Genomic DNA, 26791 nt, shown 5'->3' with positions numbered 1-26791 from the left:
GGAGGGTTTCTTTGGACAGTTGTATTTCATCTCACTATATGCAGTGTTCTCAGGCTAACCAACAGATCGAACCTTTCCTGAATTATCTTGAATATGTTTTAATTAAACTTTCTGGCATGAATATGATCATTTTAACCGACGCATATTCATCTTCTACCATGTGGCAGTAGTCCCTCCCAAGGGAGTGCTTTTGGAGGAATTCGTCTTGTCAAAGGGGCTGTGTCTTTGGAACATTCCAGGCCAAATTCCAACATTCGTTTCTGCCTCCGGGCAATCTTTTATTGACATTACTTTATCAGATGGAGCGTTTGGTCGTTGCCTGGAGGATTGGAAAGTCCATTCTTCTTGGTCTTGCAGCGATCAAAATGTTATCTCATTTAATATCGTCTCTTCTTTATCTCCCGACAGTCATAGATTTAACCATGATTTTCCAAGTTATAAAACTGCTTTAAGCTGACTGGAATCTCTTTGATCAGAACATTAAAGAAGTTTTTGCTTGGAAAATATCCGTCGTATTGGTTTGGTCCTTAAGCCACAGCTTGATGAAATAATGCATACTGTAGCGGTTATTTGTGATAGTTCTCTAGGAAGGAAAACGAGGATGTATCACTCAGTCCCTTGGTAGTCACAATCTCTAACTGATCTTCTTAAAAACCTAAAAACCTCTAGGAAGGATTTACAACGAGCTAGATGATACAATAGACCTTTGGAAGAAATTGCTAGGCTAAATGAATTATACAGGGATGCCCATAAAAGATACTTCAATTCCATTTACAGAGAGAAACGCTCTGCGTGGGAAAGCTTTGTCAAGTCCTCTTTGGATAAGGATCCATGGAGTTTGCCATATAAACTCGTAGTTGACAAATTACATCCAGGGGAGGTTTTCTCCTCTGTTTTGATGGAAAATAATACCGAATCACTTACATGGGAAGAATCCACGAATTCCATCTTGGATGAGTTGACCAAGCAAGATTATATAGTTCCGGAGCATTCTGAACAAACAAGCCTCAGAATGAAACACTTAACTTATGAGGACCCTGCCCAGGAACAGGAATTTACGCAGGATGAAATTGGTTATGCTGCCTCCTCCATGAAAGATGGAAACTGTCCAGGACTGGACCTTATGGAAGTTGCTGTAATGAAGAGAATCTGGACTTGTTGTCCACTGTTACTTATAAACCTCTTTAATGCTTGTTTGAATGAAGAGTGTTTCCCGGTTCCCTGAAAGCATGCCAACCTTAAAATTCTTCTCAAAAATCCCGGAACACCTGCAAATTTAACTTCGTCTTATCGTCCCATTGCACTGCTTCCAGTTTTCAGAAAGGTTCTAGAAAAGCTTATTGTTATGAGATTCTTGGAAAATTATCAAAGTAAAAACTTGTCATATCAATTTCAGTTTGGCTTTGTGAAAAGCAAGTCAATTGTGGATGCTATTAGATTGGTTTTGGATTCGGTTTCTTCTTCTGAGAGTAAATATGTCCTCAGTCTCCTTGTGGAATTCAAAGGGGCTTTTGACACCGTTTGGTAGTAGAGTGTCCTGGCGAGGTTCCGGGAGGCCGAGGTTTCAATTCTCATTTACCGTTTGTTCTCTGACTATTTTCAGTACCAGTGTCTTGTTGTCTCCTCTGGATTCAGTTCTGTGGCAAGACCAGTCACTCGGGGCTGCCCTCAGGGATCCGTTCTTGGACCTGTATGTTGGAACGTTGTCCTTGATGGGTGGCTTACTATCAACCAGGAAAACATCCTGAAAATTGCATATGCTGACGACTTGGTCGTCATTGTTTATAGAAACTCAAGGTTTCAGATTGAAACTAGGGCAAATGAAGTGCTTGTTGATTTGAATGACTGATGTCAAGTGCATAAATTAGAAATTTCTACTGCTAAAACAAAGCAAATGCTCTTTAAAGGGCGATTAGATCAAAACAGGCCTCCTATTATCAGATTATTAGACCAACCTATTAAAGTAGTAAGTGTTTATAAATATCTTGGCATAACGTTGGATTCTAGATTAAACTGCATCTCCCATGCAAAATATAACCTGCAGAAAATAAAGCGCTAACAAGAAAACTAATAAAAGTAAAAAAATGTTCTTGGGATATTAAACCCCAAGAGCATTTTGTTACTTTTATTAGTCCACTTTGCGGCGGTATTATAAATGTATTTTTATACCTGTGGTGTGCTACTCAGCAGGCGCATGGGGCCCCTGCATTAGTAAATATATTGTTAATAAGTACATAACCCAGGACCAAAGGTTTTTCCTCCTAGCCACCTCGAGATCTTGCCGTACAATTTCAACTGCAGCTCTACAAGTTATTTCGGATAAAATGCCCATAAAATATGAAGTCATTTTTAATTATCTTCAACATTTCAGAAGGTAGGGTGTGCCTAAAACCCTTGGATAGTACTCCATTAATCTTGATGTACCTACTCAGAATGATATAACAAGAATAAGAAATCAGTTCATTAGTGATTGGCAAAATGAATTGGTAAATGCTATTACTGGCCGGATAACATTTGGATTTTTGCCTAGGGTAGCTGAATTTGATAAACATTACCTTTGGTTTAATCCAGGGCTAAATTTATCCTTTTTGCTTTCTGGACACGGCAGTCTAAATTCAAAGTTGCATACTCTGGGTTTGGCTGCCGCTCCGATGTGTAAATGTGGTTCTCCGGAGACTGTCCAACATTTAATATTTGAGCGTAATTACAACGTTGATTATAGGTATGAATTACAGATGTTAACTAATGTTTATGATGAATGTGATCTCGCGAAACTTGTTGAAAATAAAGAAACTTTTGGGGCCCTGGCAAATTTTGCTGATAAGGTATTCCCTAGAAGGAAGAGAATAATAAATGTTATCTGATTGCTATTTCTAGATTGAATAATTGGTTGAATAATTTTTTCAATTTAGTTGAATACTTTGGTGTTGACTGCCTACTTTGGTTTTCTCATTTGGCAACATTATTAAATTTCTGTTTGTACGTATGTTTAATAGTTGTTTTGATCTGAAAATTTTTCGGATCTTATCTTAACTGTAAATATTGTAAACTACTTAAAATTGCAAACTCTTTACTGTAAATATTGTGAATAGGTTGAACTTACCTTTTGGAACTTGTTCTTGTTGATTTTTTCCTGTCTTAAAGTACTTTAGGCAGGAGTATTTTATTGTGCCAACATAGATTGGAATGTTCATAGCACCCTTTTGTTTGGCTTCTTGTGTTAGATCCTCTCTTTGGCGTTTGTATACTTAGTATTCTGCGTTGAAGACTGTAGCATCAAAGTTATATGCTATGCGTGAGGTTGTATAGTAAATGGATATTTCTCTTACAGGTTCTGGACTGTTTTAGTTTGAGAATTGACGCTGACTATTGGGCAATTAGGCTATGTGTAAGGTCCATGAGTATCAATCTCCCTAGGGACCTGTTTACTTGATACTCTGTTGTTGAGTATTTCAACTTATGTATTGTAAGATACATATGAGATTGAATTTTTAGTTAACATCCCTCTCACCGGTTTTGGACTGTATTAGTTTGGAACTGATACTGTTATCTTGCCTAAAATATTGGGATTGTTCTCCCTTCACAGCTGTGTTGATGTTTCAGCTTGATACGTATCTTCGTAATTGCTGTATATTGTATTATAAGTTTGACATCGTTTAATGGTTTACTTTACGAGGGTTTCTTGTTGCAGTGCATAATTCTCCCTTACAGCTGTTAAATTATTTTTACTATGGCGCATTTTTCTGGAATATGGTTATCTTGATGGTGTTGTATCTTTTGTGGTGTTTATCCATTGGTTCAGGCAACCACTGTATATTTGTAATTTAAGTTTTGATTTAATAATGATAATAGCACATGGCAACCTTTGTATAATTGTATTATAAGTTTAGATTATGTTAATGGCTTTATTTAAACTTTGCACTTTAAACTTTTTTTCTAACTTCTTCATTTTCGGGGATGTCTTCTTCTTCTTCCCCTTCTTCTTTCTGCGTTCCCTCCCCTCCCATCCCATCTCCTTAACTAAACCTTCTATTTCCTGTCTTCCTTTCAGTTGAAAACTCGGGATTCCCAGGCTTGCCCAATAGCCTCAGTAAGTGTCTCTGGTTGAAAGTGGCTCCTGGCGCGCCTCCTCGTGGCCAAGGTTGGGAGTCAGGTGTCAGGTGACAGGTGACCTGGTGTTCCCTAACCCCTGCCTGCGAAGTCGCCAGATACCGGCACTCAACACTCAACATAACACATATACTTACACACCTACTTACATACACTTGCCGTCCTTGGCCTTTCGCCATTTCAGAAGCCACAGTGGTATATAGGGGAAACCCTGGAGACCGCAATTAAACAAACACACCTTGACCTTGATGTACCAGTATATCTGCGTTTTCTTCCTCTGCTTTTGCTCTCAGTTGGTTGACCACTGCTCTGGCCTGCTGCGCATTTTTCTGGAATATGGTTATCTTGGCGGTGTTGATTCTTTTCTGGTGTTTATTCATAATTTATCCTCATTTGGAACGAACTCTTAGCTCTAAGGTAAATTGGACATTATGGGTCCCTGTTGGAGTGGGTGTGTTCCAATTTTAGTGAGTTATAATTTGCACATACTGGGTCCTGTTCCTTTTTGGGGCAGCTATTAAAGTCATGGCCTCTTTCTGAGCAGTGGCCGCCGCAAGTGGGCGTGGTCTGGGCACGTGTGGGTAGTGTGACCGAACCTATAGCACCTGAAGCATTTAGGCACGGTCACATGTTCTCTAAAACGATGGCTATCCCATTCTGTGTACAATCTAGTTTCATTCTTGAGGATCTGCCAAGCAGCAGGGGCCAATTCTACGACCCAATATTTATTTGTCCCTGTTCTTGGTTTGTTTGTGTATTTGGGTTGTGCTAGATTCTGTTCTCAGCTCTGGAGCGATATCCTTTAGATTTCTTGCTATTATCTCCATGGTCAGCTGGTCTGGTGTTACCTCTTTGTCGACGTAAAAGATAATGATGGAGAGGCCTTTTCTCCCTGGCGTCTCTGCAGAGAGCCCGGGGGTGACTATCTTCTGCCTAATTAGTGGTGAGGAACTTTTTGCTGCCCTCGACTTTCAGCATAATATCTGGTTTGGTGCAATGCCTGCACAAAAAATAAAGAAAAATAAGAGAGCCTCCTGGGAGCGAATAGTCTCCGCGACTGGATATGAGTAACCCTGGGGGTTGGTATACAAAATAACCACAAATAAGCTCCCCAGAAGAGAAATAACGACGGCAACAAAAACACCTCAAGGATCCCTCACTACAACATGGGATGATTTAATAAATAACATTCTAAATACAATCATTCTAGAACCCCCAGACATCCTCATTGACAAGCAGGAAAAAATCTCCCAGGCGAACGAGGCATACACATCGCAACAAATGCAACAAATGGAGCCAATCTTCAACGTAGAGGAGCTGCAAAATGCTGCACACAGATGCGAAATAGGAAATGCCCGGGACCGGACCTCCTGGAGCCAGAGCTGTGGAACACATACCTAGCCTCCTGCTCAAACTATTAAACTGCTGTTGCTAGGGGAAAAATTTCCGACGTCCTGGAAAATCGCAAATCTGAAACTCATCCTGAAGAACAACTGGATTCCTACCGATCTATCATTCCTAACAAGCCACCAGAACAACCGGATTCCTACCGACCGATAGCTTTACTGACTACCTTGAGTAAACTATAGGAAAGGCTGTTGCATAAAAGAGCCACTACAAAGCTGCCAACCTGGAGTCACCAAAACAATATGGATTCAAACCAGGATTATCAACCATAGAAGCAGTCCAAAATCTTATATTCAAAGCAACCCAATGCGACAGGAAATACTTCCTAGTCGTCGCAATGGATTTTGCCAGGGCGTTCGACACCCTATGGTGGCCGAGCTTCCTCGACCGGCTCCGGGAGGCAGCGCTCCCAACAAACCTCGACAAATGTATAAAGGATTACCTAACTGACCGAAGAATTGAGGTGGTAACACCTTTCCGAAACGTGGCTCGATGGGTCCACAGGGGCTGCCCCTAGGGTTCGGTCCTGGGGCCGCTCCTGTGGAACATTGTCTTTGACGACTTCCTGAGTCAGGACCTGGGCGAAATGAACTGCCAGGCCTTTGCTGACGATTTGGTCCTGATGGTGGAGGCAGACTTCAGATCGGGCCTGGAGACTCATGGAAACCAGGCAATACAGGTGTTACAGGATCGGGCAAAGCTACACATGTTGAAGATATCACCTACGAAGATGAACTCTGTTCTACTGAGAGGGATGCTTGACATCCACAGACTACCGCAAATAAAGATAGCAGGAACAAACCATCAAACTTGCAAAACAAATACGATATTTAGGAATTACAATCGACAGTAATTTATCCTTTACCCCTCACATCATCCACCTGAAAGAAAAACTAAGGAAGTATGCAGCATTAATAGCAAAAGTCTCACGCAGGGACTGGGGATTAAACAGAAAAACCATGTCCCTGTACTACAAAGGAATTTTCATCCCCGCCATTTCCTACGGATCCCCGATATGGTACAAAAAAGCAGGAACAGTAGTAAATAAAAGACACCTGGACACAATCCAGCATACCATTATGCTCCTCATCTGTCGTGCATGCAGAACAGTGAGCACGCGCGCCCTCCAGGTCCTGACAGGAGTCCTCCTACTGGACCTGGAGGTGACTCGCTGCATGCTGATGTATCATCTGTCTAAGGGAACACCCACTACAATCTATGGACTCACCCTAGAACCAAACAACAACTGCAAAGCAGAAAAGCATAGAATCGTGGCTCACCTGCTACAGCTATGGCAGGACAGATGGACAGCATCAAACAAAGGTGAAGTGACGAAGAGATTGGTACCACTGGTTTCCAAGACGTATCCAAAAGCACCCCCCGTGGTTTTCCCCGGGATTAAATGCAACCTACTAACTAACGGGCCATGGCCCATTCAAGGCAAAATTGAACACGCTGGGTATAACGAAGGAGCTAACTTTCACGCACCTGCGGTGAGCCTGAAACATGGCATCATATTATGCACGACTGTGAGTGCTGTGAGGAACACAGACGCGTGCTAAGAACTAAAATACAATACATACCAAAAAACCAAGAACACCATCTCTCGGACACAGAAGACGACTACGCGGTTTTCAGCCGATTTGCATGAGAAGTCTTCAACCGAAGAACAGAAATTGCCATCCACAATGAATAAAAAGAAATTGCATACTCGAAGAAAATCGACCACCCCACAAGACTGCAAAGTGCCAGAGGAAAGCAAAATGAACATGGAAGAAAACAACCCCGACCGAAGTGAGGCCACAAACGGATCAAAGGGCCCAACAAAGATCAAAGAAAATAGAAAAGTGACAAAGAACCTGGTTAGACACAGCCACAGGAATTACCCGACGAAGATGAGTGCATGCAAACAAACCAAGTGACAAAAACCCCGGACTCGACATAAATGCAGGAACCACCTGCGGTACGTCATATGGCAGTCTGAATAGGACTCCCTAGCCCTATTCACCTTTAATTCCCAGTTCCCTGGCTCTCTCTTTACAGTGTTAAACAACGCTTTGTAATATCTAAGTCTTCCTATAGTACTGAACCCAGGACACTATTGGAAACTCCTTTCATTGTTTTAGACTTGTAGAACGTCTGCAGAGTTGAAGAATTTTGCCGTACAATATTGTATCCAATCTCTGCAATGTGAAATAGGCTTTTTTCCAGAGCTGAAAAATACAGAATCTCTTCTAAGTGTTGAAACTAAAGAATCACTTCGAAGTGCTGAAAAGTACATAATCTCTTCGAAGTGTTGGAAAGTATAGAATCTCTTGAAATGTTGAAAAGTACAGAATCCCCTCCAAGAGTCCAAAAGTACAGAATCTCTTTAATGTGCTGAAAATTAGAGAATCTCTTTAATGTGCTGAAAATTAGAGAATCTCTTCGAAGTGCTGAAAAACTAGAGAATCACTCCCCTGTCGTGAAAACTGGAGAATCTCTTTGCTGTTCTAAAAACTGGAGAATCTATTTGCTGTTCTGAAAACTGGAGAATCCCTTTACTGTGCTGAAAACTGGAGAATCCGTTTACTGTGCTGAAAAGTAGAAATTCTCTTGGAAGTGTTGAAAAGTACAGGATCTCTTCGAAGTGCTGAAAACTGGAGAATCTATTTGCTGTTCTGAAAACTGGAGAATCCCATTACTGTGCTGAAAAGTAGAAATTCTCTTGGAAGTGTTGAAAAGTACAGAATCTCTTCAAAGTGTTGAAAAGTACAGGATCTCTTCACTGTGCTGAAAAGTACAGGATCTCTTTGAAGTGCTGAAAACTGGAGAATCTCTTTGCTGTTCTGAAATCTGGAGAATTTCTTCGCTGTTTTGAAAAGTACAGAATCTCTAAAGTGCCGAAGAGTACAGAATCTCTAAAGTGCCGAAGAGTACAGAATCTCTAAAGTGCCGAAGAGTACAGAATCTCTAAAGTGCCGAAGAGTACAGAATTTCTTGGAAGTGCTCAAAAGTACAGAATCTTTGGCATTAACTCTGTTCTTTTGTTCAAACGTTTGAACAAAAGAACATTGTCAACATTTCTGCTAAAGATTTAACTAAACAAACATTTCCCTTTCGAGTTGTTACTTGCATGCAACAGTGCAGAACAAATTCTGCACTGTTGCATGCAAAACTTATTCTACATTTGCTGCTGCTACCGATAATTTATTCAAATTATTAATATTGATGCGCTGTGACTACCTTAATGCAAAAAAAAAAAAAAAAAAAAGAACTGTTAGCAATTGTTGCTTGTCTTACGATTTAACTGAAGGTTTGTAAAATGGGAGTTTAGCTCATATAAACCAAAACAGTACATTATGTTAATTGTCCATCAGTCTTTCATGAGAGCGTAAAATAGCTAAAATTAAGTTAAATGGAAAAGAAAATCATCATTAGCCTCGAAAACTTAAAATAATATAGAAATCAATTGCAATCCAGTTAAAAAACGTGATATATTTCTCATTTAAAGCCATTACAGTTGCTGAAGGTTAATTAAAAATATTGGAAAAATTGAACTGGGAAATTGCGTGAAATTAAATGTTTTTCGAGTATTCTCATTATGCTAAGCCCTCTGAGCAAACAAAGCGGTCAGATGGAATAAAAAAACACTCAGTCATTCTCGAAAATCGTTTCTAAACGGCAAGATCGAATAAAAACAGACACAGGGTAACGAATTTACAAAGAAAATATTTATGGCGAAAATAAAAATTCGGATTTGTTAACTTCTCTTATCTCTGAGATGCGCATCAAAGCTTCAGTTATGTTAATAGATGCTTTTTTTTACGACGAAGAGAACTGGAACTGAAATTTTATTGATTCAGAATGCATAAGGAAAAGTTGAGTGGCTTTTATTTATCGAAATAGCAGGTGTGTGGTATTATATCGGAAAGTTTAAGCTTTTGAAAGATACATTGGTTTCCTTAAGTGAGTTCAATTGAATGGGTGACCTCACCATGAAATTGTTGTAATAGAGTTTTCGGCGCATTAGAGACTAAGGCTATGTTGCTCCGTGTGCACTGTCTGTAAATTGCGTGTTCTGAGGTCGATTTTCTGTTTGATGAATGAAAAACCCCAGTTTCCCAGGAGAAAAAACCATGCTGCCATCGCCTGAGTCCGACTTCAGCCACGCTATGAAAAAGGCCCATAAAAATTCCTTCTCAACGACAGGACTCGAACTCAGTTCTTTTCCACCCGGTGTGGGGAGGACAGCGATTCTAGCCCTGTGCTACCCACGAGGACCACCATGAAACTGTACACATGTATTCAGAAGGTACTGGAAGATTTCTTAATTTTCGTGTGGCCAGAGTCCATGTTCGTCTATTTCACCTGAGACCAATCAATCCTAAATACGAATGCTTCAGCTACTACACATTTTTAGCAGATGAAGAATTTCATTGAGGAGAGGTTACATTTCATTGTTTAAATCTGGTACTTCATTCTTGACAAGGCCCTACACGAATCTAGGGTAACTCATGTAATGTCCATCCTTTGCATCTGCGCTCAACGAATCTCACAAAAGCCGCTGACCTGAGCGAATTTAAGTGGAGACAAATTATCGGTGTATCTGAAGCTAGGTCAATAAGGCCATTGTTTTCTATCTAGGACGTGTATTAAGAAATGTAGCAGGGTATTGGCAACAGTTATAGGAAGGTATTCGTACATATTGGTTAGGTTTTGGCATCGGTAGGTGAGCTTCATCACAGTTTATGTTAACATTCTAACGAGAGAAATAAGAGTATAGTGAAGATATCAAAAGAAACATTGCAACTAAAGAAAGTCAAAAAGTCCGGAAGGACATTTGAATTTTTCCAATTAAGTAGGTTGACAAAGGCAGACTATAAAGCATCGGCTGTCTGTGGAACGTGTGGGACAGGTTGAGGATGTAATTCTTCGCAGTTACAAGAAGTCTATTCGCCGTGCGAGGCGAGAATTGGGGACTTTCTGCTCCATAGTACACGACCGCCGACCACGAGGGCCATCATTAAGAGCAGAGATACCCATTAAAACGAATTTTGCATGGTGTGTGTGTGTGTGTCTAGACAGTAATCTACTACCCTCCCCTACACTGGGTGGAAAGTATCCAACTTCGAATCACATCAATGACGGGAAGAAGTGTTATGGTTATTTTATTTTATTTTTTTTAAATTTGTGGTTGAGTTAGTCGGTCTCAGGCGAGGACAACAAGGTTTCTCCTCTCCCAGAAACTCGGGTTTTCGTCCATTTAAACAAGCAAACCGACCAGAAAACACACGCAGTTCTCAGACATAGTATACACAAAGGTAGATGAGGTAATTCTCAGGTGGCCCGAATGTTTTAGACCGCGAGGCTTATTGATACTTATATTTTCATACAATGAAAGAAAATACTCATCGGGAAAAAATGTAGAACGCATTTGTTTCCCAAACAAGACGGACTAGTTCTTTTGTCTACAAGAAGGCAAGGTGGGCAGAAGCCATATATTTCCAGTTAATAGAAGAAGGCCTTTGTTAATTTGTTTCAGTAAGTCGAATGTTTGCATGAATGATTGTATTTTTCCAACGATTTTTATGACTCCAACAAAAATTGCTAATTGGCAAAGATGAGTCCAGACTGCCTCATTACATTAAGACGTTCTATAAGTAGCCTATCGTGATCCATTGTACAGTACATCCACTACATTACTAAACCTTGGGTTAGACCTAGCAAGGCTTGGAAAAATTCTTAATTACGTTCGTCTGTCGAGGGATTTATTAGACGTAATTCTGTTCTCCTGTAAAATATGAACAAAAACACACAAAAAAATATCTTTCAAGTTACCAATATCTGTTGATTTCCCGGCCTGCTCGATACTAATGCGCTGAACCTGATGCCACTTCTCCGCTTAATTAAAGTACAACATGATCGTTGCCAAGCAACGTTCGCAGATACAACTAATTACCGTGGCGAAACAGTTTTAATTCCACAAATAGGAACATCGTTAATTTTATTCTAATTTCAGTTCGCTTGAGATAATAATGATGACGCTCTGTATATATAAAGACGTCAGAACGCTTCCATTCCAATTATCACTTTTAGGAAATGTATCGTAGACCAAGTCCATTCTGCAATTGTCTAGCCAACAGTTCGTTTTCTGAAACCCTGTGTAAGAGACATCAAGACAGAAAATCCGACTTCCAGAATACAGGCAGTTGTAGACATGGTAGCTTACATTAATCTAAACCATCTTTGTGCAAGGATCGCCGTCCTCCCCACACCGGGTGGAAAAGACTTGAGTTCGAGTCCAGTCAATGAAGTGAGGAATTTTTGTGGGCCTTTTTCACAATGTGGCTGAGTTAGTCGGTCTCAGGCGAGGGTAGCAAGGTTTTTTGTCCAGCAAACAGAAATCAACCACAGAACACACGCAATATACCCTTAATCGCTGATGCTCCTAAAACCTTATTACAACAACAACTCTTGGAAAGAGAACAATTCACAATTTGAGCGATCTTCTTATCGAAAACAACCCCAATCCTTTATGTGTAAAACTGCTTATAGTAAAAATACCGTATTTTATGGACTATATGTCATACCTAGAAAAAAACGCTATATTCAGGTAAAAAAATGCTATAGCCACTGACCTTACATGACACCTTTTGCTGTAGCTGTACATTTGTACAGTTGCAGAAAAATAAGTAGTTTTGTAAGTGTACTCGAATGGGCAAGTTGCTTTCCTGAACAGAGAAGCTTTAACTGATGGCAAATTTATACAAAGAATAAAGGGTTATTAAACTTCTGCTTCAAAAAAAAAAAAAAAAGAAAAGAAAAAAGAAAAAAAAGTCACCTGGTTCCAGGCGATCTTTTTTAAAGTGTCTAACTCTTCCTTAAATTTATATAAACTTCAGTTTTACAAGAGTAAGTAGTAATTTATTCCCACAGTTTAAAAGCATTTGGCTAAAAGAAAATTTTCTTATATTCGGTCTAAAACTATCCTTCTCTAAGGACATGGTTCCTAGTTTGTTCTACCTGCAGAAGAAGAAAAAAATCTCAACTATTTAATTTACTTTAACTTAATGCTTTAAATACCTCAATGAGGTCCCTGCAGATGAATCATCTTCACAAGTATTTCCAAGTTTGTATGCAAACAGTATTATACACTGAATTATGACCACCCCTATGAAAACTGTATGCGACCCGTTGACCACGTGAGGTACGAGAGTGCGGAGTTAGTCGACCTACGTAGCATAGATAAGGTGGCAGTGGTTCAGTAGGTAGTAAAATTCCGAGCGTGATGGGTAAAAGGAAGGATTTATCGGACTTTGATAAAGGACAGATTGTGGATGCTCGATGAGGGGGTGCCTCGATTTCCCAAACGGCTGAACTGGTGGGGTGTTCAAGAGCCGCCGTATTTAAAGTGTACCAGGACGCGTCAAAATGGTCAAACAACGACCCGACGGCAAAACTGCAAAGATCAGCGAAAGGTTGAAGTTAGAGGTGAGCGCCGGGTTCGACGACTCGTAACGAACAGGCGCAGCACTGTTGAAGAGTTGATTACCCAATACAACATGGGCCAATCCGGAACAATATCTGGCATGACCATGCGTCGCACACTCGCACATGTGGGCTATACCAGCAGACGACCCCTACGGCATCCTCTCCTAACCAAGTTTCATCGTCGTAAAAGACGCCTGGTGCAAAGAGAATGCAAGTTCGACGTTAGATGACTGGAAGGTATGCTGGTCGGATGAGTCACGTTATTTACTCCGCACCGTGGATGGTCGTGTACGAATTTGGCGTCAACAACATGAGGCTCTTCATCCATCATGCATAATATCAAAAGTGCAGGCCGTGGAGGTGGTTGTATGGTGTGGAGCATGTTTCACTGGCAGGAACTTGGACCCCTGGTGCATGTGGAACAACGTATCACTGGTCTCCGCTGTCGTCAACTGCTTGCTGACTGTGTACACCCCGCTATGTTTCACTTTTTCCCGAATGGCGATGGTGTCTTTCAAGATGACAATGCGCCAAGCCATCAGCACTTGTGCACGAATGGTTTAAGAAACACAGTTCTAACTTTCAGTATATCGATTGGCCTCCGATATCAATCCCATAGAGCACTTGTGGGACAAGTGCTCTATGGGATTATGGAAAGGCATATCAGGCGTCTGGATACACCAATCACCTCCATATGTGCATTGCTGACTGCATTACACACAGTTTGGTTAGCCACACCTACTGGACGCTTCCGACATCTTATTCCATCAATGCCACGTCGGATAGCTGCTGTACTGAGGGCAAAAGGAGGACCTATGAAATATTAGGTAGGTGGTCATAATTCAATGATCACTCAGCGTATATCGTTTACTGTCCCCAAGTGATAATTTCACTGGCACTGACCTTCATTGTACACTGAGTATCCACTTTATTAGGTACACCTAACTGATAGAACAGTAGGTCTCCACCTTTTAGCTCTCAGAATAGCTTAGATTCGTCCTGATATGTACTGAAAGGGATGCTGTGGTACAGGGATGCTGGTCCAAGTTAACCCAATTCCTTCCCACAGTTACTCCAGATAGGATGGTTGCGGATCTCTACTCTGAAGAGATCCCACATCATCCAACAGGTGTTCAACTGAATTGAGATCTAGTGACTAGCGAAGCCACCACAGTAGGCTGAATTCACTCTTATTTTTAGTGTACAATTCTGACCATATGATATGGCACATTTTCTGCGGTGTGTCCATCTGCAAATTGTAGATGGATGCGCTGTTGACACCCGAAAGAAGGATCCATGGTTTCATGCTGTTTCCGCCATATTCTGGTCCTTCCAATCAGGTGAAACAGCCGCAACCGGAATTCATCAGACCAAGCAATGTTTTCCCAATCCCCTATTGTCCACTGTTGGTGTTCTTAAGTTCACTGTAACCGTACCTTCACGTTTTTTTGTTTGACAGGAGTGGATCAGTTGGGTCATCGGCTGCGATGCGCCATCTGTAACAATACAAGGAGTTATGCGTTCTGAAATGTCCCTTTAGTTACCACTGTTGTATTGGGTTGTTAATTGACTGACTTAGGCCCTTTCGTTACTCTGCACAAGTCTTGTACATAATAAGTTTCTACTCAGTGTATGATAAGTATTATTTTAGAACATTTTTATTAAAGTGCGCCTTCTACCCCCAAAAAAAAAATACAGTATTCGTGAAGGCTACAATTTTTTATGGTCAGCACTGTACACATTAACTCAGAAATCCAATATTTCCAGAAATTCCCATAGATGTTCCCATGTGTTTCTACTATGCGCTAATTTTGTTCTTTGCGTAAACAGAAGCGTAAACCCCCTCTTGGCTGTTGACAAAGTTTTTTTTTTTACTTTTTTTTTTCATTTTTTTTTTATCTCTCGATATGATGTTTACACATAAATGAGTTCACTATAAAAGTATTTCTCGCCTTGCGATTGCTGTAGATGGTTAATCGGTCTCTTGTTTTCCATTCACAAGTTAAAATCTTCCATTTTCTTCTCTTCTCTCACTCCGAAAACAAGTCGATCACATTTCCTCTTGTTTGTGCGACCGAATGAAGTTTTACCTACGTACTTCGATCGATAGGGGGGTCGTTAATCTGCCGTTGCCGTAACAAAGTCGATGGGCAAAGAAGAAGACGGATAAGAATGTTTATCCAAGTCTCTAGATGGTGCAAAGAAAGATGAATTGACTTCAAATTTATTTACCACAAAAACTTTTCTCGTGAGAAATTAATTTTTAATCGAGGTCTACCAGAGAGAAACTTTGGACAATTTTTTAAGTCTCATTGGATTAGTTACAGCGATGCGATTACAATTTAACGGACATGTTTTTGCTCCAACCCAACCTCCAGTCCGTTTATCGACCCCTATTGGTATACTCGGTTTGCTGATTACAAACGAAAAACAAGTTCGGATCGCTTTTTATTTTTATCCTGACGTAGCCTTTATTTACGACTGTTTGCAGAAGAAACATCGCGCCAAACGAGTTTAGGTGTCTGCAGGAAGTATTTACCAGGATATATAATCTATCTCTTTAACCTGAAACCCAAAACCAATCTCTTGTAAACAGATCGACATACACACAAGAACCAAATCCCCGTGGGCGAGTATTGATAGCAAAATCGTATAACATTATAACCATTTTGTTTTTATTAGATTTATAAGTAAACTCAAGAAGTAAAATTATATTTATGTTCATTGTGACAGTTTTAATAGTTTATAATAAACTAATTATTTATATTGATTCATAATTTTCATATTTGACGTTTATATGACGCAGTACATTATCTTGGCGTTTTCATTGGTCAGCTACACCTGGATGAAAAATACCGCAGCAATATTGTTTTCAAAATTTAATAAAATATTTAATAAATAAGTTATTTAATATATTATTATTAAGAAATCAGCTAATATATTTTAAATTTATTTAAATATAATATTGAGTGTTTTTTACTTTCTTTCTACCATTAAATTTTATCTCCCATGTTTATTTAGAGGAAACAATGATTATAATTTGAATAATTTTGTGATCGTCGACAGAATTTAAAAAAAATAATAATGAAAACATGGATCATTATTAATTTCTAGCTGGATGTTCCAGTTGGTGTCGTGAAGAGATGCGCTGGCTGTGAAATGGAAGGCTAAAGCACCACCAATGGCTGCTAGCTGTAACGTAACATTGAGCCGTGACACTGCCACAGTAATAATAAAGAAAAAAAAAGTAAATACATGTATTTATTACTGTTATGATATGTGTAGATTTTATATTTATAACAAACCGATAGTGTTATCTAATGTGGTTGTATCTTAAGGCAGCAGAACTAAGTGACACCGTGCCACTCTTAGAGTGGTTCTCATTGTTAGGTACAGCAAATAACCCACGCATGCGTATAGCATCGGTTGCCGATGCGTGACTAAATTGAAGAAAAAAACCAACCCTTTTTCATGATTGTCATGTGTACCAATATTAGAGTGCCAGTGGAGACACAGATCTCGGAATGATTTCGTACAAGGACCAAGTTTTGAAGACCCGCTTCCTATAAAAATCACGTTTTCTTTTGACAGATGAGGCAATAGACCCAACATGTGTGATTTGAAAGGCGCAGGCTGGTAGTTGCGATATCGTGGTCTCGAAATGTTTTCTTGAGAATCTTTGGATTCTCTGAGACAAGTGCAACAGCAGGCTGATAACTATGGACCATCTGAACATCGTTTGCAAATCAAGCGCACTGTGTTGTTCTTGACCGGCATTAGCATCTTGTAGCAGGATGTACCATTTCACCGGGACGAATGTGCAGATATGGCTTTCAGAATACTCCGGAGACTTCGCGCCAACACATCAAATCATCAACACCGAGCATCCGTGGGATGACTTCGAGTGGGTTCTGTAATGTATGGATCAACTACTGGCTCATGGCATGATTGAGGGCGCTCTACAGACAACAGTGTGGTGTTATATATACGGTTGTTTTTCCTCAATCTCATTATATCCGTGCACTGGTTTGTTCAAATCTTCAAGCCGTTATTTGTCCCTGGAGATACTCAGTATGGCATTAGGTAGGTGATCATATTTCATTCTATGTCAGTATAGTTTACAGAAATTTAATTTAATTTTACTTAAATTTAAATTATTTTTTTTGAATTCTTATTTTAAAACAAATAGGAACATGGAATGACAAGGCTACATTTACTTTGCTCAGCCCAAGTGTGTGATGTTACGAACTTTTTAACTGCTTCGCATCATGGGCCCTATATCTTCATTGCGATTGTAAACATGTATGTCTAAAGTGATAGTGTTTACTGTAGGTTAAATTCTTTTTAGATAGTAAGATTCTGAAGACTGATTATGTATTTATTCACTGACGTTTTTTCTATTTTTGTTTTTATTAGTAACTCTGTTTGCTTTTATTTAGGACGATATACTCTCTGCAGATTTGGCAATTATTGTAGAAACGGAGATAGTAAAACTGTCTGGTGAAGTAAGGCGAAATTTAATAACTTTCTGGAGAAGTAAACGGCTGACTTTCAAGGTACAATGCTAAGGCAACCCGTGGAAGAAGTTAAGCCCAGACAGCGTGAGAAATAAAACTGAAACTTTTGTTTTAGAAATTCAAACTTTTGTTTGCTTTTATCTTGGAAGAGATGAAGTATTCTGATCCCGAAAGGAAAATAAATATTGTAAACATTTAAAGAGAATTACAAATCAAAAATAATTACTTGAATGAATGAATAAAAATACTTGAATGAATTTTAATTCATGATATAAGCCTATCATTGTAACGTATACAAAACTAAAGAAAACAATTTTCCAAGTCCACAAGGGTTAAAGAAAAAAAAAAAAATTCTCGAAAATACGAAACTTCTATATTTGAATCTCGAGATTACTCAGATTCAAATAGAATCTGTTGTCTGCATTCTACAGAATATTTGCCAATTAACTCTTATACCTTTCAACCTAGACCGAAATTCGAGACGTATAATTAGCGGCCATGATCTACTTCAGACTTCACAAAACAAACCTGGTCTGCTAAATTGCTAAAAATGCTTTGTAAAACAGCGCATACATTGCCAATGCACAGCCATGGTCTCATCATGTGTTTTAAATGTCATCGCATAATGCAACAGTACCGAATACACAAACGCCGGTTTCTATAGTAACCTGCAAGCTCAGTGGGTAAACTCTTTTGCCACATGGGTTTTCTAGTGCATATTGAGATGTAAGGCAATGCATAAGAAAAAAAAAAAAAAAAGAAGACTATTTTCATGCCTTAGAAAATGTAGTCAGTGAGCTGGTTATTGGTTTATCCTAAAACAACAGTATTCATTCTACCTCAGCCAAGCTAAATTCGAATTGTAATTAAACTATCGGCATTAATCCACCAATATTTCCATAATATACGTTTCAGTAAATAGTGTGCTTATTTGTATTGTAAAATATTAATTTTAAACTTTAAATATTGTGTAGTGTAAGAAATAAGAATTATTATAAATATAATTGATATTAAACAATATTTAATAATATTATAAATATTATTAAATATTATAAATATTATTAAATATTGTTATTTGGGATCAGTTCATATTTTAGCACCAGGAGGTGTTAAAAAATCCAATGCAAGTAGCTAAAATGTCTTTTGGAATCACAAATTGTCTGTTTCATCTGGTGGCTGTCGTTTTTGTTAAAATGCATTCTGTACATACGTCACGAACTCTCGTCATCAGGAATTTTGGCTACAAAGCGAAATATATTTAATCATCATACGCCATTAAGATTTGAATTCTGTTATTTTGACTGGTATCATATCTGCAGGGAATAAGATTTAAATAGCTTTCTAATTGAAATAATTAAATCGTAGTTAGTAATATAACTGTATAATAATAATTATAAATAAAATTATTTTGAAATTATTTCATAATTTAAATAATCATGTGTTCATGCTGATTTCTCTGTCGTTTCTTTGACCATTTTTGTGCATTAAAATGATAATCGACTATTATATTATTATAATAAAATAAAGCATTATTGTAAAAGCTTTTTACCTAAATTTGAGTTTATAATAAAATAAATTGGCAACACCAGCTAACCCTACTCTGTAATATTGTTTCTTTCAAGGAAACCGCTTATGGAAGATCGGAAAGTAAGAAAATATGCAAATAAAATGTGCTATTAGTTTTCAAAAATAAAAAGAGAAAAAAAATTCAGTGTCTGTTAGATTTATTGTCCACCAGATGGCGCCAAGGGACACTCTAACTTTGATACTTTGCTGTAGAGGTTCACGTATTTTGTAACTAGGTGCCAGGGCTTTGAACCTGTCTGTATCAATCATGTGTGTGTTATTTTTTCAAGTGAGGGTGACTTCCGCAGCTATGACAGCGTGTATTGTGGTTTTCAGGGGAGCGGTGTTCGTTTTCCTCATCTGCCATACAAGGCAACTTCTTCACAGGAAAGTGGCCCGGTTGGAAACATGAGTTGTTTGGGAATGGTAATGAAATGATTACGTCGAGATTAGCGATTTGACATCACTATACAGGTTAATGGTAATCATTTAAAGGGTCGGAAATAACTCTCATGTAGCACACTACCTGCGAAAGATTAATAATATCAGCAACCAGTGATGAATCACTGACTCTCATAAGAATTTTAGTTTCGAAATACCTTTCTTGTTCATTATCCAGAAAAAACATATTTAGAAATTATTTTACAGAAAGATGATTTATTTATTTTTAGAATCAACATTCATTACTTAGGGGAGGAAAAAAATAGTGTTTAGAAATTATTCCAGGAGAAGGGATCTATCGAGTTTTCTGATCTATCCAGCAGTCACTGTTTGTAATAACTTTCGAAACTGATTCCAACCAATTTGATTGTTGGTTGTTTTTGTGTAGAAAGTTATTGAGAAAGTTTATTGAGGTTATTAATTAAAATTTCATTAATTTTTCATTAAGGGTCTTTTGTTAGTTTTAAATATTTATCTTAGAGGAAAAGACCCTTAAAGAAATTTGGAGGGGCATCTCAAAATATTACAGCACTCCAGGGTTTACGTCCCTCATACTTTATGTGCATATGTAATAAATCTCAAAAGCAAGACCTAACAAAAACTGTGGATTAATATTGAATGGACCAGATTTATTGAATTAATATTGACTGGACCAGAGGCAGACTTGTAACAGATCGAATTATTTTAGACGACATGACATTTTGATGATAGGAATAAATAATAATTTTTTAACATGGTGTGAAGTAATGTTTTCTTTCTTTCCATTTTTTGATATTTTATTTTTAATCGAGATTGGTGGTAAGTATATGAACAACTTTTTTTTTTTTTGAATAAATAAAATAATAGTAGAAGAACCGTTTGGTATAATTAAAAAAAATTCAGATTTTCTTAACCGTTTTCTACAGTGTCAAATATTTTCCGAGTATCAAATATTTCTATTTGATACTCGGAATTTGCATGCCAGGATGCCTATTATATCAAATATTCGCCTTCGGCGACACTGTTCACGATAAAATATTCATGAAAAACATTTTGTTCTGTTAATTTTGTCGAGTGTAGACCACATTTTAATGTGGTATACAGCAGAGACAGGAAAATCATTGCTCGTGATCGACTGTTCGATCACAAAACATGTTTTGGTTGATCAAGGTGCACAGAAATAAAAATATAAATGAGAATGCCGATGACAGAAATTTCATTAATCACTTGCCTAATTTAGTGTTTAAATTTCATTCAAAATTTTATAAGAAAAATGTAAAAGATTTCTGCTTTCTATTAAAAAAAATATATAACAATTTTAGAACCAACGTATTTTATTGAAGATGCACACTTAAAACATTGTGATAGGTCGATCGCGAGACCTTGTTTATTTTTACAATAGATCATGTGGTGGAAAATCCTGTGTGCTCTGGTGTTGAGACTCCCTTCGCCAGTAATATGGCATATGATCTTCATGGAACTACATGCCATATTATTGGCCAAAAGAGTTGAGGAAGTTCATTGCATGTGTACATAGAAATATTCTGCATTCCTTCCAAAAGAACAGTTTTTAATCAGACAAGTGATGATCTGGAAAGAGATGTAATGAACGTCTTATCTATTGATAAAGAGTCCTCACTTTTTCTACATCGTGTAGTCAAAAACATGTTTAATTTCAATGCGGAAAGAACTTTTGTGAACTGTTTTCATAGCGTGGCAGTTTGAGCATGTGGATATTTTCCCTCACAGAAACTCAGCTTTTCAACCAAATAATAGGTAAACTGACCATAGAATACGAGCAGTTTACAGACACGATATATTCGAAGTTTTTTCTGAACAAACAATCAGACTCATCGAACAGAAATTTCCACAGATATTGCCAAACAAGCGACGAACAGAAAACTTTACCACCAGTGCGCAGATGTGCTAAATATTAAAATTTTGGAATACATCTTCTCTCTCTCTTCGCAATACATCTCTCTCTCTCTCTAGACCCCAAAGGACAAAGAATTTTGACTGCTGGAAGAAAGGAAAGGGCCATGATAACCACTTAGGTCCCCTCATTTTTAATTGCATTTGCGAATAAAAATACTCACCACTCCAAGAACAATTGGCAATATTAATAGCATCTATAGCCGGTATGTAGCCAATGTTCAGTGTTATATGTTTTTCTTGTATAGCTCATCTGGTGATAAACCATCATTAAATAAATTCATGGAGAGGAGATAAATTCAGAAGATGGAGATCCACCCTAGTGGGTAGCACAGTTGGTAGGATCGCCATCCTACCATACCGGGTAGAAAAGACCTGAATTCGAGTCCCGTAGATGACATGAGCAATTTTTATGGGCCTTTTTCATAACGTGGCTGAGTTAGTCGGTTCAGGCGAGAGTAGCATGGTTTTTTTTCTCCCGGAAACTTGGGTTTTTCGTCCTCAGAAAATCGACCTCAGAACACACGCAATTTACAGACAATATACACGGAACAATATGGCCTTAGTCGCCGATATTTCTAAAATTCTTCAACAGCAACAACATGGAGATCTATGAATATGGAACACTGCCACCTTTATATGTCTCAGTGAACCTTGGCTGAGTTCGCGTAATGATTTGGCTATCTCCAAAAAAATTATTTCAATTAGTCCTTTTAGTTACTTACTCACATTGTAAGTGTATAAGGACTTTGCAATATTAAGTCATCATTTCTAACGAGATACTGTAAAAGTTGACATCACTGCACTGGATCGAATTACAGTAATTATATTTTGTTGTAAGTGTCAACTAGTGGCTCACTGTTTTTAACTGTCTAGTAATTACTATAATTACCATTTCAATTATAACGTAGACGAATATTCATGGCTGTCACTTGATAGAAGTAACGTACAATAATAAATAATCTACAAAAGTCGCGCACACAATAATAAAGTTAACATGCCATTGCGTTTTTTCAGAAATGTTTTGTATTATTTTAATATTCAACTGTCGAGACTGCGTGGCGCGACATCTAGTGGCAAGGTGAATTATTTTTGTCGAGTAATTTTTTTTAGTATTAGTTTGCATAACAAATCAGTCAATTTTACTGTGTTTATTGTGGACATTGACTTGGCTGGTGGGGAAAACCAACTGAATTGTATTCATTACGTGGACATTTTATTTGCTCTAAGGGAGTTTCTGTTTGATTTTGAAGAGCCATTTCAGGAATTAGTCAAACTGCTGCAAGTCGTAAGTACCTTATTCTATTCCGTAATGTAGCATGATGGTACTATCTATTAATCACACAGAATAATATTAAAATATATTTTTATGAGCTACAATAAGGCTATTTATCTATATTACTGCAATTTATACAAATGATTTTCGTAATTTTCCCCTTAGAATAGTACATAACGATCAGGAATTGTACAGCTACATATAGTTCTTATATGGATTTATACGATAAGTCGGGGGGGGGGCTTAAATTGCCCTCATAAATAGGTAGTCTGATGTCTGCACATTGAAAGAAAAGTGATATTTATAAATAAGCTGAAAGTTCCTTTTATTATGCGCAAACCTGTTTTTCAATATGGAAGTCATGTGCCTGGATGAATTGAAGACTGGGGCGATGGACGAAAATTGTTCACATTGGACTTAAATTTCTATAGATTAATCATTAGGAAATATATGAGAGTTGTTACTTTTATAGGTTTTTGTTGGAGACTTAAGGGGAGATTTATGAGATCAGTTAATACTAAACTTTTCTCCAGTTTTAATATTTTTATCCAATAGAGCTGCAAACTATGACAACAGAGTGCCACTCATAAATTTTTATTAGTGTATTTTTTTAAAATTTATTCAGTTTTAGAATTTGTTGATGTTATTTAATAGTGTGTGTACATGTTTGAAATCACAGTAGCAGCAGGCGCTTAACCTTCAATATTCCCTTATAATTTCTTGTATCACGTTTTTAAATGTTTTTTAAAAAAATGAGATATAAAAATTTTCCTCTTCATTTATGGGGTAGGAGCTAGTTGGAAATAATTTTAGGACGTGTTTAGAAAAGAAAAGTTAGTTTAATTTTGTAAGAGATATTACGATTTTTTTTGGCTGTTATTTTAAAAAAATTTTCTGAGATTCGTTACTATCTTGTATGTGTCACGTGATACGATATTCTGTTTATCTGTTTCGTGTACATGTATATACCATTATGTACTTCTTTGTTACAGATAGAAACTTATTCGAGCAGTGTTTATGTACTAATATAAACGAAATATAAACTTCACTAAAATATACAAGTCTGCCTCCTGTATATTTTAGTGAAGTTAATTACTTTAAATTAATGTATGAATACCGTAAATGAAAATGGCCGTGCATCCCTAGTATAGACTATACAGAATACTGCATTTAATTTTAAAAAACACCAATTATCAATAGTTAAAAAATTAAATTTATTTTTTACAATATATTAATTTAAGAGGACAAATGGGCCTGTTGTGCTGGGATCCATGGTAAATGATGATTAACTTCGGCCTGCAAACCTTGAAATTGTGGATAACCCATCTCCACTACGAAATCAAGAGAGCTGACTACAATAAAGAAAGGACAACACCATCGTTGTGCTTCCCGCTGACAAGGGACGTCGCTCTGTCGTATTAGACCGGTCAGCCTACCAAGAGAAAGTCCTGGTCCTCCTACAAGACCCCAACGTATATGAACCTGTGACAGATCCGCCCATTAAAGTCTTAAGACGTCTGGAGTCATGCGTCAATGAACTTGTCTATGGATGGTTTAAAGCAAAGAAAATTTCTGCTCCGACTCGGCGGCTTCATGCCACGGGCTACCAACTGCCACAGTTTTATTATGGGTTACCAAAAATCCATAAGCCAGGTGTTCCTCTCCGGCCCATAGTGTCCTGCTGCAATGCACCTACATATGAACTGTCCAAATATATTGCACAACTCCTCACACCTCTTATAGGAAATACCACCCACACTGTCAATAACAGCGGCGAATTCATTCGCCTTATTAAAGAGCTCTCAATTTCTGACAACGCTGTTATGGCATCATTTGATGTAGTGTCGCTATTTACATCAATCCCTATCCAACAGGCCGTACACTGCACCAAGAGGCTCCTTGAGAATGACTCAAACCATCCAAACAGAACATCACTGTCTACTGACGACATCTGTACTGCCCTCACCTGTGCTTGTCAGGCAGCATCTTTACCTTTGAGGATTCCGTATACCAGCAAGTACATTGCACTGCTATGGGCGCCCCTGTTAGTTCCGTAGTAGCCAACATCGTCATGGAAGAACAGATATTCCTGAACCCACCAGTACCTATTACAACATGGTGCAGATACGTTGATGACATCTTCACCGTCATCCCACGTGGCTCTGAAACAACGTTGCTAGAATATCTCAATTCCCTTTCTGTGTTCATCCAGTTCACTCTACAGTTAGAGGTTAACGGATCTCTTCCATTTCTGGATGTCCTAGTAAAACGCGTGGGCCCATATCTAGAAACCTCAGTATACCGTAAGCCTATGTGGTGCGGATAGTTCACAAACTACAGATCCGGCCACGCTCCCAGTCATCTCAAAAGCAATGCCCGCACTCTATTCTCCAGAGCTTGGAGCATTCCAGCACAGATGAAGCTAGGCGCACCGACATTTCTAGAGTTAGGACAGACTTAATCAATTGTGGCTACCCAACACACTTATTAGACAAGTGCTTATTGCAAGCACAGGAGCCCACAGTCCACCCGAGACCACCACCACCAACTCAGGCCAATATACCTACTGCCTACATTCCCTACTATCCAGGCACGTTGGTCCAGATCTCGAAAATCCTCAGAGAATACCGCATAAAATGCGTGCAGTTGCCTGGTAGAAGCTTCCGTTCTCTAGTTTCCAGTGTAAAGACCCCTGTCACCCCTCTCTTACGCAGCAGTGTAATATACCGCATAGCCCGCAAAGACTGTGACAGCTGCTACATAGGAGAGACTTCGAGACGTCTTCAAGACCGCCTTGCAGAACACGACAGAGCGATTCGCCTTGCTGAGACCGACCAGTCCGCAATCGCGGAACACTTCTGGTCCACCCACCACGACCTCAGTCCCAAGCGGGACTATGAAATAATTGACCACTCCCGACACTTTCGCCACCGCCTCTGGTTAGAGTCACTCAATATATTGGGCAATTCGAGAGCCATGAACCGCTGCTAAGGCACGAGACTACGCCCCATCTTAGGGATAACCGTTTTATGTCTAGACAAGCGCTGGAGAAAAACTGCGCACGTCCGTGCAGCAACAATGAACGCCAGTTTAATGATTGAATGACCTACCTCGTGCCCTCGCACGCCTCACTGCACGCATAACTGTGTCCGTTAAGTTTCAATTTTTCTGTTGAAAAAGAGGCACGATTTGTCTCGAAAGCTACAGTATCTATTTGTAATTAAATTATTTTACTGGCTAACACTTAATCATCATATTAATTTAATATATAGTCAAAAATATACATAAACTTCTGCTTATATCGCTACGAAAAAATTTAATAATATAAATTTTAAATTACTTTATGTAGTCGACCATAAACAAAACAGCAGGACCATTTGCATCAAATAGATGCAAATTCTTAAATAAAGTAAATATCTGGCTGTAAGAAAGATTCGACCACTGTTTGGTGAAATAAATAGTTATAATCTCATGGCCTTGCCTTTTAATTTCTTCACTAATGCTGGAGTCTCCCTCAAAATGATGTTCTTTCATCCACTGTTCCCCCTCCTGTATATTACGGATCTCCTATTAACTGGAAATCCTGTCCATAGTTTTGTTAGTGATAAAAATAAAAAAATAAATTTACTATTTATATTCTGGGACGGCCATATGGATAAGAGAACTTTGCAAGATACAGAAAGTATGCGAATATCGTTGCTCCTTAGGTCTGTCCAAAAGAAAGGCAGTCAGGCTAATTGATTTTCTTCTTTTACAAACTCATTCCATTTCCTGTCACACAGACGTTCAGTTTCTGTTGCGTGCCCTTTATATCTACATTTTCAACTACTTCTCATTTATTGTCTATAATTCCACTTCATTTTTTCAAGACTAGTCTAAACATGTTTCACAGTTCAACTCCAATTCATCGAACTAACTTTTCTTCATTTAGGCCTTCCGTGACAAACTTTCATCTTGTATGCACTCCTGCCTAAAAGTTTGGAATCACATTGTATGACAACAGTTTCGTTAATTAATTATTTATTTATTTTGAATGAACAATGAGAGTGTAAGCTCTAATATAAAAAATGACACACTACAAAGTATTATA

General features: G+C 38.3%; 1 long non-coding RNA gene across 3 annotated transcripts in view; it reads left to right on the top strand.

The window, feature by feature from the left end:
- Window positions 1-17671, top strand: part of LOC150090563 (uncharacterized) — a 175508-nt gene extending 157837 nt beyond the window's left edge. For 2 of the 3 annotated variants that reach the window (XR_016546855.1, XR_016546857.1), the window contains one exon: window positions 17430-17671. This is a non-coding gene — a long non-coding RNA (uncharacterized LOC150090563). Of the gene's footprint in view, window positions 1-16104; window positions 16238-17429 lie in introns of all 3 variants that reach the window. The other variant, XR_016546858.1, reaches the window with a different exon arrangement.
- The last annotated feature ends 9120 nt before the right edge of the window (window positions 17672-26791 follow it).

Source organism: Mastigoproctus giganteus, chromosome 1, assembly GCF_048544385.1.
Source record: "Mastigoproctus giganteus isolate SK-2022 chromosome 1, ASM4854438v1, whole genome shotgun sequence".
Classification (NCBI taxonomy): domain Eukaryota; kingdom Metazoa; phylum Arthropoda; class Arachnida; order Uropygi; family Thelyphonidae; genus Mastigoproctus; species Mastigoproctus giganteus.
Note: the sequence above shows the minus strand (reverse complement) of the source record. Positions and strands in the feature narration are given on the sequence as shown.